This window comes from Suncus etruscus, chromosome 5 (assembly GCF_024139225.1).
Source record: "Suncus etruscus isolate mSunEtr1 chromosome 5, mSunEtr1.pri.cur, whole genome shotgun sequence".
Taxonomy (NCBI): domain Eukaryota; kingdom Metazoa; phylum Chordata; class Mammalia; order Eulipotyphla; family Soricidae; genus Suncus; species Suncus etruscus.
The window spans coordinates 132,984,527-132,999,077 of NC_064852.1; positions in this window are offsets into that span (position 1 = coordinate 132,984,527).

The window sequence follows — 14,551 nt, forward strand, 5'->3', positions numbered from 1 at the left end:
CCTCCCTCCCTCTCTCTCTCTTTCTTTCTTTCTTTCTTTCTTTCTTTCTTTCTTTCTTTCTTTCTTTCTTTCTTTCTTTCTTTCTTTCTTTCTTTGTTTGTTTGTTTCTTTCTTTTTCTCTTTCTTTCTTTCTTTCTTTCTTTTTTCTTTCTTCCTTTCTTTGTTTGTTTGTTTCTTTCTTTTTCTCTTTCTTTTCCTCTCTTTCTTTCTTTCTCTTTCTTTCTTTCTTCCCTTTTCTTTCTTTTTCTCTTTCTTTCTTTTTTTTCTTTCTTTCTTTCTTTCTTTCTTTCTTTCTTTCTTTCTTTCTTTCTTTCTTCTTTCTTTCTTTCTTTCTTTCTTTCTTTCTTTCTTTCTTTCTTTCTTTCTTTCTTTCTTTCTTTCTTTCTTTCTTTCTCTTTCTTTTTTTTCTTTCTTTCTTTCTTTCTTTCTTTTTCTTTCTTTCTTTCTTTTTTCTTTCTTTCTTTCTTTCTTTCTTTCTTTCTTTCTTTCTTTCTTTCTTTCTTTCTTTCTTTCTTTCTTTCTTTCTTTCTTTCTTTCTTTCTTTCTTTCTTCTTTCTCTCTCTCCTTCCTTCCTTCCTCCTTCCCTCCTTCCTTCCTTCCTTCCTTCCTTCCTCCTTCCCTCCTTCCTTCCTTCCTTCCTTCCTTCCTTCCTTCCTTCCTTCCTTCCTTCCTTCCTTCCTTCCTTCCTTCCTTCCTTCCTTCCTTCCTTCCTTCCTTTCCTCCTTCCTTCCTTCCTTCTTCCTTCCTTCTTCCTCCTTCCTTCCTTCCTTCCTTCCTTCCTTCCTTCCTTCCTTCCTTCCTTCCTTCCTTCCTTCCTTCCTTCCTTCCTTCCTTCCTTCCTTCCTTCCTTCCTTCCTTCCTTCCTTCTTCCTTCCTTCAAGAGAAATGGGGTGCTTCTCCATTCTGGAAGGAGTGCCCTGCATTCCCACCTGAGACGAATACTCTCAGCTCTCCCTTCTGAAGAAGCCTATGTTGAACACATTACTCTCTCTATTTTTCACCATAAAGTCTAAATAAGACCATATACTTGAAATAAGAACTTAAGCCAAAGAGAAAAATGAAGGGCATAGAAGAAATGTTAATTAATTTAACACTTCAATGAGATAAAAAAATGATATACTTATTTGTTCTAAAATCATGTGCTTCTTACCTGGGAATCAACCTGACAAGAAAAGTGAAAGACCTATACCATGAAAAATTCAAAATACTTTAGTAATAAATTGAAGAGGATCTAAGGAAATGGAAGAACATCCACTGTTCCTGGGTAGGAAGAATCAACATAATCAAAATAACTTTCTTATCTAAGTTACTATATAGATTCAATGCAATCCCTATCCAAATTCAGACATCATTTTTTAAGAAATTGGAACAATCAATTATAAAATTCTTCAGGAACCAAAAAAGATCTAGGTTTGCCAAATCTATATTGAAAAACAGGAAATAGGGTGGCATTTCTTTTTTTTTTTTTTTTGGTTTTTGGGCCATACCCTGTGAGGCTCAGGGGTTACTCCTGGCTATATGCTCAGAAGTTGCTCCTGGCTTCTTGGGGGACCATATGGGACGCCGGGGGATCGAACCGCGGTCCGTCCTAGGTTAGCGCAGGCAAGGCAGGCACCTTACCTCCAGCGTCACCGCCCGGCCCTAGGGTGGCATTTCTTTACCTAACCTGAAGCTTTATTATAAAGCTGTAGTCATCAAAACAGCATGGTACTGGAACAAAGACAGAATATCAGACCAGTGGGTTAGAACAGAATATCCAGACATATATTCCAAAATATACGGTCAACTAATATTTGGCAAAGGATCCAAGAACCTGAAATGGAACAAAGACAATTTCAACAAATGGTGTTGGAACAACTGGATAACCACCTGTAAGAAACTAAAGATTGATCCATACCTAACACCCTACACAAAAATCAACTCAAATTGGATCAAAAACCTTGAAATCAGACTGGAATTTATAAATTTCATTGAAGAAAAAATAGGAAGAACACTTCAAGACCTAAACTCAAAATGATGATGCATTACCAATGGCAAGAGTAATTAGATCAAACCTAAATAAATGGGCTACATCCAACTAAAAAGTTTCTGCATGGCAAAAGAAACACTAGTTAAAACTAGAAGACAGCTAACAGAATGGGAAAAAATTTCACACTCAACACATCAGGTAAAGGGTTGATATCTAGTATATATATATATATATATATATATATATATATATATATATATATATATATATATATATATATAAAGCACTCAGAAGATGATCCCCCCAAAACCTAATAAAGCCATAGAAAAATGGGGAAAAGAAATGAAGAAATACTTTTCCAAGGAAGACCAACAGATGGTCAAGAGGCACATGAAAACATGTTCACCATCACTCTTAATTAGAAAAATTCAAATCAAGACAACAATAAGATACCACCTTACACCAGTGAGGATGGCACACATCAAAAATAACTGGTCCAATCTTTGTTGGTGGGGATGTGGAACTCTCATCAACTGCTGGTGGGAATGCTGCCTGGTCCAACCCCTATGGAAAACAGTATGGAGGGTGCTTAGTAAACTCAAAATTGAGCTGCCATATGATCCAGGAATCGCACTCCTGGGTATCTATCCCCAAGAACGAAAGACATTCATCCCAAAGTTTGTGTGCACTCCATTGTTTATTGCAGCACTCAGTACAATAGCCAAGATTTGGAACCAACCTTGGTACCCAACCTTGATATGGATCATAAAGATGTGGTATTTATACACAATGAAATACTACATAGCAGTTAGAAATGGCACAATCATGGATTTTGCAGCAACATGGATGGATCTTCAAAATATTATGTTAAATGAAGTAAGCCAGAATAAGAAGGATATAGAATGATAGCGTTTTCTGAGGTATTTAGAATATATTCCATATATACATATAATACTACAGGATCAGATACAAGGGTCAAAGGGTAGAAACTCCAAACACTGCAGATGCCATCATATAACGAGGAAAAGTGTTCAAATGAAGTGGAAGGGGGGGGGCAACACAAAAATCACGAATATCCATTACAACAAAGAGACCAGCAATGATTGAAACAGTGGTCTAGAGTGAACAGGTATGTAATCAACCTCTAATTATAAAGGTGTATAATAATGTCCTAATGTATTTATTCACAGAAGCATGTCAGAATATGATTGGAATTTTGGGACACCCATTGTAGAGAATACTAACAATATGTTTTATGCCTTAATTTTGCCAGGTGTAAAATAACCCTTCAGCTTCTTTAGAATCTCATGATATTTTGCTGAAATGTTTCTTTACTTTATCACATAGGGGTTCCTGTCCTGAATCTCTTCTCACTATAATTTTGTGTCTTTGCTCATAAACAGTATATCATGAAGATAATATAATTTACCAGCTACATACATTATGAATGGTATTTGTTAATATAAAATGATGGTTCTATAGTAATATAATTCTGCTGGTACAGAATTGCTATATAAATATTTCATATTATAATATAATCTACTCTCTCCCAAAAATACTGGATTAGAAATTATAAAGATGGTCATCATAGCAAAACATTAGAGATGTTACTTGATTTCTTTATGATCTTGCTTCTTAAACCACTCTATATGTGTCACTGAATGTAGGGTCACAAAAAACTTGGAATCAATAAAAGGATGTTCTGAAACAAAATCAGATGTACAATAAAATTAAGTTGATCCTGACAATACTTGTCTATGTTACATTTATCAAATACATCACAAGTAGAAAAGTTTGGTAATTCCTGGTCTAAAGTATTGCTCTAAAATACAGTTAAAAATGTCTATTGTTCAAGGGCAACTATTACACTAGCAGTCCAGGGAGTAAAGGGAGAGATATGGGATGCATGCTGGGAACAGGGGTGAAGGGAGGACAGCACTGGTTGTGGAAATGGCTTTAATTCACTGTCTCTATGTAGCTTAAATATAACTGTGAAAACTTGTAGTTCACATTGATTACAAAAATTATTTTAAAAAATATCTATTGTTCAAAAACGTGCTACCACATTAATCACATTAAGAGCTAATATATACTTAGTCTGTGTGCTTGAAAAAACAGAACCAATTTTTATTCATATGTAAACTTTTCCTGGATAATATGCAATTATTATGTGTATAAAATTTTATAAAAGAATTATTAATTTGGGGCCAAAGTGATAGTGCAGTGGTAGGGAGTTTGCCTTACAGGCGACTGACCCAGAACAGACCTAGGTTATCCCTAGCGTCCTATATTGGTCCCCCTACCCAGGAGCAATTTCTGAATACATAGCCAGGAGTAATCCTTGAGTGTCACCGAATGTGGCCCTAAAACGAGAAAAAAAATATTACTAATTTAAAAATATTTATTTTGTATCTCAAAAGTGATGCCAGTCAAGATAATACATCTCAAAGGTACAGCACTCATAGGGCTGAAAGTTCTGGGTGCCTTTAGGAAGGGGTTAGGCTGAGTCCCCCTTCTGCTGAGTCCTAGAAGCTGCACCCAAATTCCATAGCCACTGGCATTCAAATGGCTCAACTCTACTGCTGCACTACTCATCTCCAATCTTATGACTAAACCAAGCAAAGCTCCTTAATGCTCTGGTTTACAACCAAAAAATCTGGGGTCTTCTCACACCCAGTATTACCAGAAACCCCAGAAGCCACACTATATCCTCTAGATGCCACAATGTAAAAACTGACCCAGTTTCACAGCTACAAGACTAATTTTGGAAGATATGCCAAACCAAACTGATACGATGCACTGGTACATGGTCTTTAGGCTGAAAACTCTGGGGGCCCCTCAGGAGGGCAGCCGGCTGAGATTTGTCCCAGTTCTATAGCTTCTGAAGCATTTGGCAGAATATGTGGCTGAGACACCTCTAAATATTAGCAGCCCTGTTGGAAGACACAAATTAGGTGGGAAAGTAATATAGAACCAACTCAGCTTAATAAATACAAAAATTGCACAGAAGGTTCAACTTGCAACTAGCTCAGTAAATTTACTCAGTGACTTTAATAGCCTCATTGTAAGAGGTTTCACGAAGATTCTTTGACTGAAGTATTTTTATTATAATTTCTGTAGCCATTTTGGTGTAATAAGCAATATGAAATGAATTGTTTTGTACATGCTAAAGACAAAAGGTAGGATTGGAGTGTGGAGTGTGGGACAGTAGTGGAGGGAAGGTCACATTGGTCATAGGCTTGGTGTTTAAATATTAAATTCTTGAAATAACTTAATTTGTCCAACTTGTAAACCACAGTTTTTAAATAATTTTTAAAAAGTTAAAAAACAATTTTTATTTTATTATTTTATTTTTGCTTCTTGGGCCACACCCGGTGACGCTGGCTATGCACTCAGAAATCGCTCTAGATTTGGGGGATCATATGGGACGCTGGGGGATCGAACTACAGTTCGTCCTAGGTTAGCGTGTGCAAGGCAAACGCTTTGCTGCTTGTGCACCGCTCTGGCCCCCAAAACAATTTTTATTTTATGATTAATGACATTCATGTGGTCTATTTCATGGTATATTGAAGATCAAAATTCTTTTTTAAATCTTTATATTATTCTTCTTGTTTTCCTAGTAATAAAATTAATGCATTCTTAGAAAAAAATATCAATAATAAAGACAATTATTTGTATTCTGGATCTATTTTTCCTGAAGTTTTATTGTTTACAAAATATCCCTATGAATTTATATACTTTAATATTAAAGACTAACACCATACATAGTCTTCCATAATTTGATTTCATAGTTCTTTGAATTATAAGAATAATTAATTCTATGGAGGGTAATAAAATGTGTATTATAGAATCTGATTTTATAGTTATATCATAAAACTCGTATTAGTTATAGAAGTGTTACATCCTTTTGACTAAAATAAATGCCTAATAAAATTTATCACTGAGTACCTAATTTATCTCTTTATTTTGACAAGCATATTTTAATTTTAAACATTTATGAATTCATTTAATAGCAAACTAGTGAATGTGAATAATATTTCTTAAAAGTTATTACTTTAATATTATAAGATCTTATTAGAGTTGTGCTGTTTTTGATAAAATGCATGAAGAGGGCTTTGGTAAAATTATTGTACTATGAACTAGTTAAAAATCATTAAATATTTGAGCAGTGATATAGTCTTATATTTTGAATAAGGGTATTTCTAATTTTTTGGGAAAAGAAAGTAAATTTTATTTTGCTTAAGATTTTGAGCAGATATTGGGAACAAAATATTGAGAAGGGCAGTTATTGAACCAATGAATTCTTTCTCATAGGGCTTAACTATAGCTATATTTCTTATTTTCAAAGAGTTCTCAAATCTTGTTCCATTTATTTTTTCACGTTTTAAATGAATCTGTACTTCCAAGCTATAGTGGTTAAACTCAAAGAACTTTTTTTTTGGTGACAAATCTTTTTCAGAATGAGCTATACTCCATGTTGATTATACTCATGATCATGCTACTCTTGATCTTAAAACCAAATGTTTTGTATTCCACATTTTATACTACTTTTATTTTGTTTACTCCAGTTTTCTAACCATGCTCTATTAGAGAAGGAGGGTGCCAGTAATTTATGAATACATATACAGACTTAAGTCCTATTTCTCCCATTCACATGCTAAATTGTTTTAATTTTTCAAGTCCTGGTTTCTTTCTTTCTAAAGTAAATGCTGTTATGCAAGATATGTAACTTAATGTTTTTGAAGTTATATTTCAACTTATAAGCACTACATAAATACTATGTGTGTTTATTGCAGATAGCACTCTCCACTTTAGGAGCCAGAGTGATAGTATAGAGATTAGAGTGCATGTCTTGCACAAGACTGACCCTGGTTTGATTCCTGATATCCATATGATGCCATGCTTGCCAGAAGTGACCTTTGAGTGCAGAGCCTGGAGTAAACCCTGAGCACCACTGGTTATGGACCAAAACAAACAAATACAAAGATTCTCCATTTTAAAATTTGATTAGAAAGTTAAAACCAGTATGTAAAATTAATTACATACTGAATGTACCTATTCTTGGTCAGGGAGATTAAATTATATATTTTTCATTCAAAAAGAGTAGTCTGATCTCCTCTTATGTAAACTAAAACCAACCTGGTGAGATAGTACAGCAGGTAAAGCTCTTGCTCTTGATCCCCAAGCACTCCATGTGGTCCCTTAGCCCTGCCAAGAGTGACCACCAAGTAGAGAGCCAGGCATAACCCCTGAGCACTTTCAGTTGTGGCCCAAGTTCTCCCCTCAAATAAAAACCCTGCAAAAATACATAATAAAATTGTTCATTAAATTCAGTAAAACTTTATTTTTCTTAAGCAATGATAAATGTTTAAAGTAGTAATCATCTTAGTTCTTAAAATGTATTGCTTTGCTACTATTTAGATATAAATAATAATTTATTTTAAAGTTTTTAAATAAAAATACTGGGGTGCTTGTCAGCAGGTAGGCAGTTGCCTTGCATGCTCAGACCCAGGTTCAATCTCTGGCACCCTATATGGTCCCCCAAGTCCTACTAGGAGTAAACCTGAGCATATAGCCAAGAATAAACACTAAGCACAACTAGGTATACCCCTCACCCACCAAAATAAATATATTTTTTCAAGTGTAACTTGAAAAAATAGCTTTCTCCTTTACTTCAAATGATAAGTTTAGGACAATTACAGTAAATTAGCAAGCTTTATGTATATACATATATATATTCAAATTCAAATTTTCTCAGCCAGTTCTACAAGATTTGGATTTATATTGCAAAAGCTTACTTGACTTTATTTCTAGGCCAGGTTTATTGTCTGGTTTCTAGTCTTATTAAAATATTCAATCAAAGTAAATGTGTTTATGTATGGCACAATAAGGATGCCATTTAATGCTGTTCTCATACTCAATTATTGTGGCTAAAACACATTTCATGCAGTGCCTGCTGCACTGGTGGCCATTTTTGTATTTCAAGATCATTTCTCCTGGCTACAGTTAAATAAGCTGGGAATGAGAGTTGATGGTAAGAAAAGTACCGCCAATAGATTGACTTAATAGCAGCTGGTGACTTGTTCTGCTGTAAACATGTGAAATAGGTCAATCAAATTCTCACTCTTGGGAATTTGACCTGGAAAGCACACAGCCCATTACTATCAACTGGAAGGATAGCAGCCAAAAGGATGATCTTAGGGAGTTGGTGAATTGGCGTCATGTACAAACTGAAATTATGAGTGAGCAGAACTCTATAAATTAAAAAAGAAATCACATAGCAAAGATGTAGAATATAGGTAAGAAATAAGAACAAAGATACACAGAAGTTTCATTTGCTCTTGAGGGTTAGTGGTTAGCTCCCTCTCAGAGCTGATTCTGGTGCCTCATAACAGCAACTTCTTTTTTTTTTTTTTTTTTTGGTTTTTGGGCCACACCCTGTGATGCTCAGGGGTTACTCCTGGCTATGTGCTCAGAAGTCGCTCCTGGCTTGGGGGAGCATATGGGATGCCGGGGGATCGAACCGCGGTCCTGTCCAAGGCTAGCGCAGGTAAGGCAGGCACCTTACCTCTTGCGCCACCGCCCGGCCCCATAACAGCAACTTCTTTTTGTTGAAAGACATGAAAGTAAGTCTCTTTCCTTTCCAAATTAATCCAGATGACAATAAAAATGACACTATTGTCTTACAGTTTTGCCTTCTAATTATACTTTGGTCCCAGGCATATTTGCCTACTTCTTTGATAAGAAATGTATAAAGATATGTACATGAACTAGAGCATTACTAGGATGTATGACTTTTAATATTTTACCATTATATTAGTATTTGGTAAATTTATGGTGGTAATCATACTTCAGAGATTAGAAAGATGATTTCTGTTTCATTATAAATAAGCTTCAGAACAGTAGCTTTTCTGAAACAAATGTTTAAATTACTAGACACCAATTTTTGAAGTGAGCCTGAGGCCAATGTTGGGAATTACCAATATGATAAGGAATATATTCATTTAAGAATGGTTCTAAATCTAGATAAAAGGACATTAAAGCAATAAAACAGATGTGGGGAATATATTAAAATGCTGATGGAATATCTTAAAATGTCTTGGGTAGCCACTTTTTCTAATCTATTTCAGCAGGGAATTAATATGTTTTAATAATGTACATTCAGAATATCATATCTCAAGGAGTAATTTATTTTTTACACATAGCAAAGGTCAGAAATAGAAATAGCAGGTATGCTACATTAGGATCATTCTACAAATATGTTTTGTTTACTTTATACATACAAAGCAAAATGATATTTCAGAATAGAGGAAGGTTTCTATAAAGCACACACAAATATATGTATAAAGGTAAGCAACTACCAAATAATATATTCTGTATAAATGCAGAGATATACATATATTTATATTTTCTAACATATTGGACTTAATTTAAAGGATGTGATGTGTACTGTAGTTTGGAAATGTAAATTGTTCTGTCATCTCTAAGGATAGCTTATCTTTCCTGAAATCCTTCATTCACAATATTTATTACTGATTTTATCACATCTGATTTATGTTATTTTCATAAATTGTTTCTTGGAGTAAAATTGTACTCAGTTAAATAGTAATTTAAAATCTGTCTCCCAAGACTATAACAGAACTGTACTGGCATGACATATTTTTAAAAGTGTCTTTTATTTGAGGACTATTATATTTCTAAAACTGGCAGTTATAAATAAAATAACTGTTAAAACTCTTGCCAATAAAAGGTTTACCTGGTAAGGAAAATATTGAACTAGCCAAGTAGAAAGGTGTTTTAATTTATATTTCATTACAGCTACAAAAATGTGTTTTGCTCTCAAGAATTTTCCATATTGCCTGATCCAGTTTGAATCTCTTTCTTGCTTTATGGATTTATAATACAATAACATTTTTCTCAATTAATTTATTTCCTCTGATGAAAATTAAGAATGACAAAGGCATCAAGTTGACATTATATATGAATTGAGTTCTTTTAAAAGCTAGGAAAATCAGGAAAAACCAAAAACATGATATTCTGGAAAGAGCGACTGTAAGTACAATAACAATCCAATATTCTTGCTTCTACTATGACTTGATTTGTTTCTAACAAATGAAGCATGAAGATAGTGAAAGAATACACATCCTTAGCTATTGTACAGTCCTATGCTGCTTAATGGTGGTTGGTTTTTGAGGGTCCATGGCTACTGTAATGTCCCTGGAATACTTCGCTCTTCTGCACACTCTATCATCTGGCTTTGTTTATATTTGCACATTGAAGAAATTGCTTAACTACATTTCTCAGAATCTATGCCCACTCTTAAGAGAGTATGTGAAAAGAAAACATATTTTACAAAATAGAGACTTTGATTTTGAATCAAACTGTTTAAAATTTTATTACAGTTACAAACATATAGTTGTTTAAAAGTTTTGAGTAAAGGTGTTTAAAAAAATAAAAGAATTTGTCAGGAAATAATGCTTTTCCTTATTTTTTTAACCTATTGTGGAAGGCTTATTTTCGAATCTAGAAATTGTGGGAAGAAGCAAAGTGAAAGACAGCTCATCTTTCTAAACAAATGAGTAATTCTAAATTCATACACAGAGGCTGATCCCTCCCCTTTGTATTTTTGGGTGAGAATCTAGAATTGATCTGAGGAAGTAGCCAGGCAGAGCATATTCCAGGGTGAGAATGGAAACATATTTGGTAGTTTCTGGGGAGATAACTTAAACAACTCAGAAATGTCATTACTCTCTTTTGTGCCTTGTACACTATCTTTATGCTTAGTACAACATCTTTGTTTCACTGTTTGACATGGTTGAACATGTTGATTCTGTGTTGACTCCAGACAAAATTTTAGTAATTCTAGTACAGTAAGGACTCAAATCAACCTACTGTCACTCCCGTTCTTACTTGACTGGTTCCACTTACTGAGTTGCTTCTGCTCACCCACCCATCTATCTAGTTTTCCTTGCTGCTGCTGTTATGTCTCTAACCATTAGCCCTCCAACTGCTTCCTTTGGGATTGGTCATTTCTATGTTCAGACTCTGTAAGATCTCAGCTAGCATCATTACAGAGGTACATTTATGTATATAATTTTTGCTATATTTTCTTTTGTTTCTTGAAAGTGAAATTAAAAACCTTCATTTAAACAATCAAAAAACACAGAAAATTTGTAGAAATAGTGTTGCTCACAAGTGATAAATAAATTATGCTTTTAGTTCTGTGTTAGTCAACTTGTTATTATGAATGAACAGGAAGATATATGTTTGTGTAGACATTAGAGTGTATGCATTTAACAAATTACTTGAAATTATAACTAGAAAAACTTTTTGACATGCTGGAAAGAGAGTATGTTCTTACTAGTTGAAAAACAACCAACTAGTTAGATATTTTTCAAATTTAGGTTCATAAAATTAGATAAAACCTGGTGTGTGTTAGGTCCAGATGTTAACTTATTGTGGTGTTAGTATCTTAATATCTGGTATAAAATTTTTCTTGACTTAAGAGGAACAGGAACAAATAATGAACCCAAACTTTTCTAAAATATATGTCATCAATGATAAATGCTAAAAAAACCCCATCAAATTCATACCATATATCTTAAAGTTTCTTTTGCTTCAATTAATGCAAAAATTTACAGACTCCACATGGCTAAGTTACAGGATAAGTAACAGGATCCTTTTCAAAGCAGCACACATTTGACTAAATCTTGAAAATGAGTTGATAACTTTTAGTACATTGAAACTACAGCTTTTTTGGAGTAAAATTCAGATATCCATTCCTGATTCTGTAATTGATCCTAATGGAGAAAGATCTGGGTGGCACACAGGTTCCTTCTCATAAAGATTTTCTCTAAACAGAACTCAGTTCTTCTATTTGTAAAGGGATTATAGTTCTTAAGTTATGAGGCACAAAATTATCTTGAACAAGAATCCTGCTCTTTGATGAATTAGAACATTAAGTCAAGAGAACCAGTTCCAAGAAAAAGTTCAGAGACAAATTTATTTCCAGAGAACTTATCCCACCATCAACAAGAAAAATAAATGAGAGGATTATATAATGCAATTGGAGTCTAGTCATGGCAATTATGCAGCCATTTACCCCTCAGTGTCAACTTGGGGGAGAGAGCTTAGGCACATTTCTGGGTGTCGATTTCCTACAGGGGCATGTTTATGCTGCAGATGAAGCAAAGGCGTCTTGGAAGGCTTAAAATGGTTCTATTGGGTTGAGAATTAATGAGGTTAAATTAACTCAGTCACTTAATGAACATTTTATTGAAGTTCAAGCTGTTCAGACTGTTGCAGTTAATATGAGTAACCCAGAATGTTGCCAGTTAAATGTAAGTTACACTTCAGGGATGCTTGGGTCATTAGTGACAGAAGAGAACAATTTTATTATGGATATGGTATTTATTATAAAAGCATTCTCATATTTCTCAAGTCACACACATATTTATATATTTACTATATATGTTTTCTCCAAGTTGTCATTCCTCTTGGTTTGATTATTTCCTAGGACAGAAGCTGATCTCAGTTTTAAGAATTACTGTTCTTATTTTAGAGAACATGCTGAATTAAAAAGAATAAGTGAAATAAATAAGTTTATGCTTCTATGAGGAATATATATGAGGAATATATTGCAATAGGTGTTTTTTTTTTATTAAACCCCTATACTATCAAAAGCACTATATCCTGAAGACATCCCATATTGAAATAAAAATCAGACCTTTAATAAAAAGCTGAAGCATGCATGTATTCATTCTCTGACTTATTTCTGGACTATCTTAATGTGCTGTCACCTATGCTAGTGATAAGGATGCAATAGTTTTAGCTCCTTTAAGTTAAGTATGTTTATCAGCTTGTGCAGTTAAGTATGCAAACCTTATGTTATCAAGGGCTTTGCGGTTTCCTTTGGGGCTTCCATATTTAGCCAAGAGGCTTCAAAATTATTTCCAGATGCTAATAAAGTGAGATTATATTCTTGAGTGAGGAAACCTAATGTCAACATTAATTGCTCAGTTTTACTCTTAAAAGAGAAAGAGAGAGAGACAAAATAACATGGATGAAAACAGCCTCATCTTCCAAAGTGCCTCAAATCAGTGTGATTCTGTACATAAAGTATTATTGATCTTTTCATAGTGGATGAAAATGTCCAACAATTCTCTGTACTGTAGGCTGACCTATGACTATGAATGTCCATTTTGCTATTAAACAGGAAAATGACCTTGAAAAGAATAATCCAGAGTGCATATGCGTCAAAACTCTCTTATTTTTCAGAGGATTACATGCTACTTGCTCATACAGTGCTGTGCTACATGTTGTCACTTATTTCCACCCCCAGCCCAGCTCTCTCCCCTGGTTTGGAAGTAGAGTTTTGTAATACCCACTGAGAACAGAGCATTGAGAAGTGATTGCTAGAGGGAAAAAACATTAGAATTGCCAAACACCACTGGAGCTTTAACATTCTCCTGTCATTTTCAGCCATTATTTTCCAATAAATCTCCAGCTTAAATTCACATATCTCATTTATTTAATACAACAAATTCCGAACAACTTCAACACACTTTGTAGGATCTTTAAAATATATATCTGTTTTAATCATCAAGGCATTTGGTATTAAGGAGAAAAAAAGATAAAAGACAAATAAAATGATAGTGATACATAAGAGTATTTTGTGAGATAAAATGTGGCACTTACATAGCACTGTTCTCTACTTAGAGGTCTCTACATGTTTGAATATCTTTCTAGCTGAAGTTTTCTATTTTCTTGAAGTAGATTTAATATATAAATAAATGTGGGGAAAAGTCGGAAATTATTTTTAATTGGTTGACTATTAGAAATTACTTAAATGTCTTTTCTTCTATTTTTTGAGGGGGCTAAGGTGGAGCAACATAGGAATGCCAGGGAATGAACAGGTGACTGCATTCAAGACAAATGCTCAACTTACTCTACTATTGCTCCAGTCCTTATATATTACAATAAAATACAAACTATTGGAATAAAAGAAATATATAAATTAACTACTGTTATTAGTATATGTATATACAAATATGTGTTATATAAACATTATAAATGTTATATATGTCATAAATTTTAAATAAATTAAGTATATTTCATTGAGGGAATTCAAATTAAGTATGAAAAAAAGATTTCTTAGATATTTTTGAGTATGTTAGAAATAATTAAAAGTGTGATTTGTGTTTGCAAATTTGGACAAAACTGAAATATTCCTCATTTAAGAAAGGGTGAGCCTAAAACCTTGGAATAAATAGTTTATTCTATTAGATATTTAAGACTGTTTAATTTCTTTTCTTCTGTCTTTTGTTTTTCTTTTCCCTTCTTCCCTCCCACCCTCGCTCCTACCTCCCTTTCTTCCCTCCCTTCCTCCCTCCTGTCCTTTCTTCCTCGCTTCCTTCCTCCCTTCCTTCCTCGCTTCCTTCCTCCCTCCCATCCTTCCTTCCTTCCTTCCTTCCTTCCTTCCTTCCTTCCTTCCTTCCTTCCTTCCTTCCTTTCTTCCTTTCTTCCTTCCTCCCTCCCTTCCTTTCTCCCTCCCTCCTTTCCCCTCTCCCTCCCTCCCTTCCT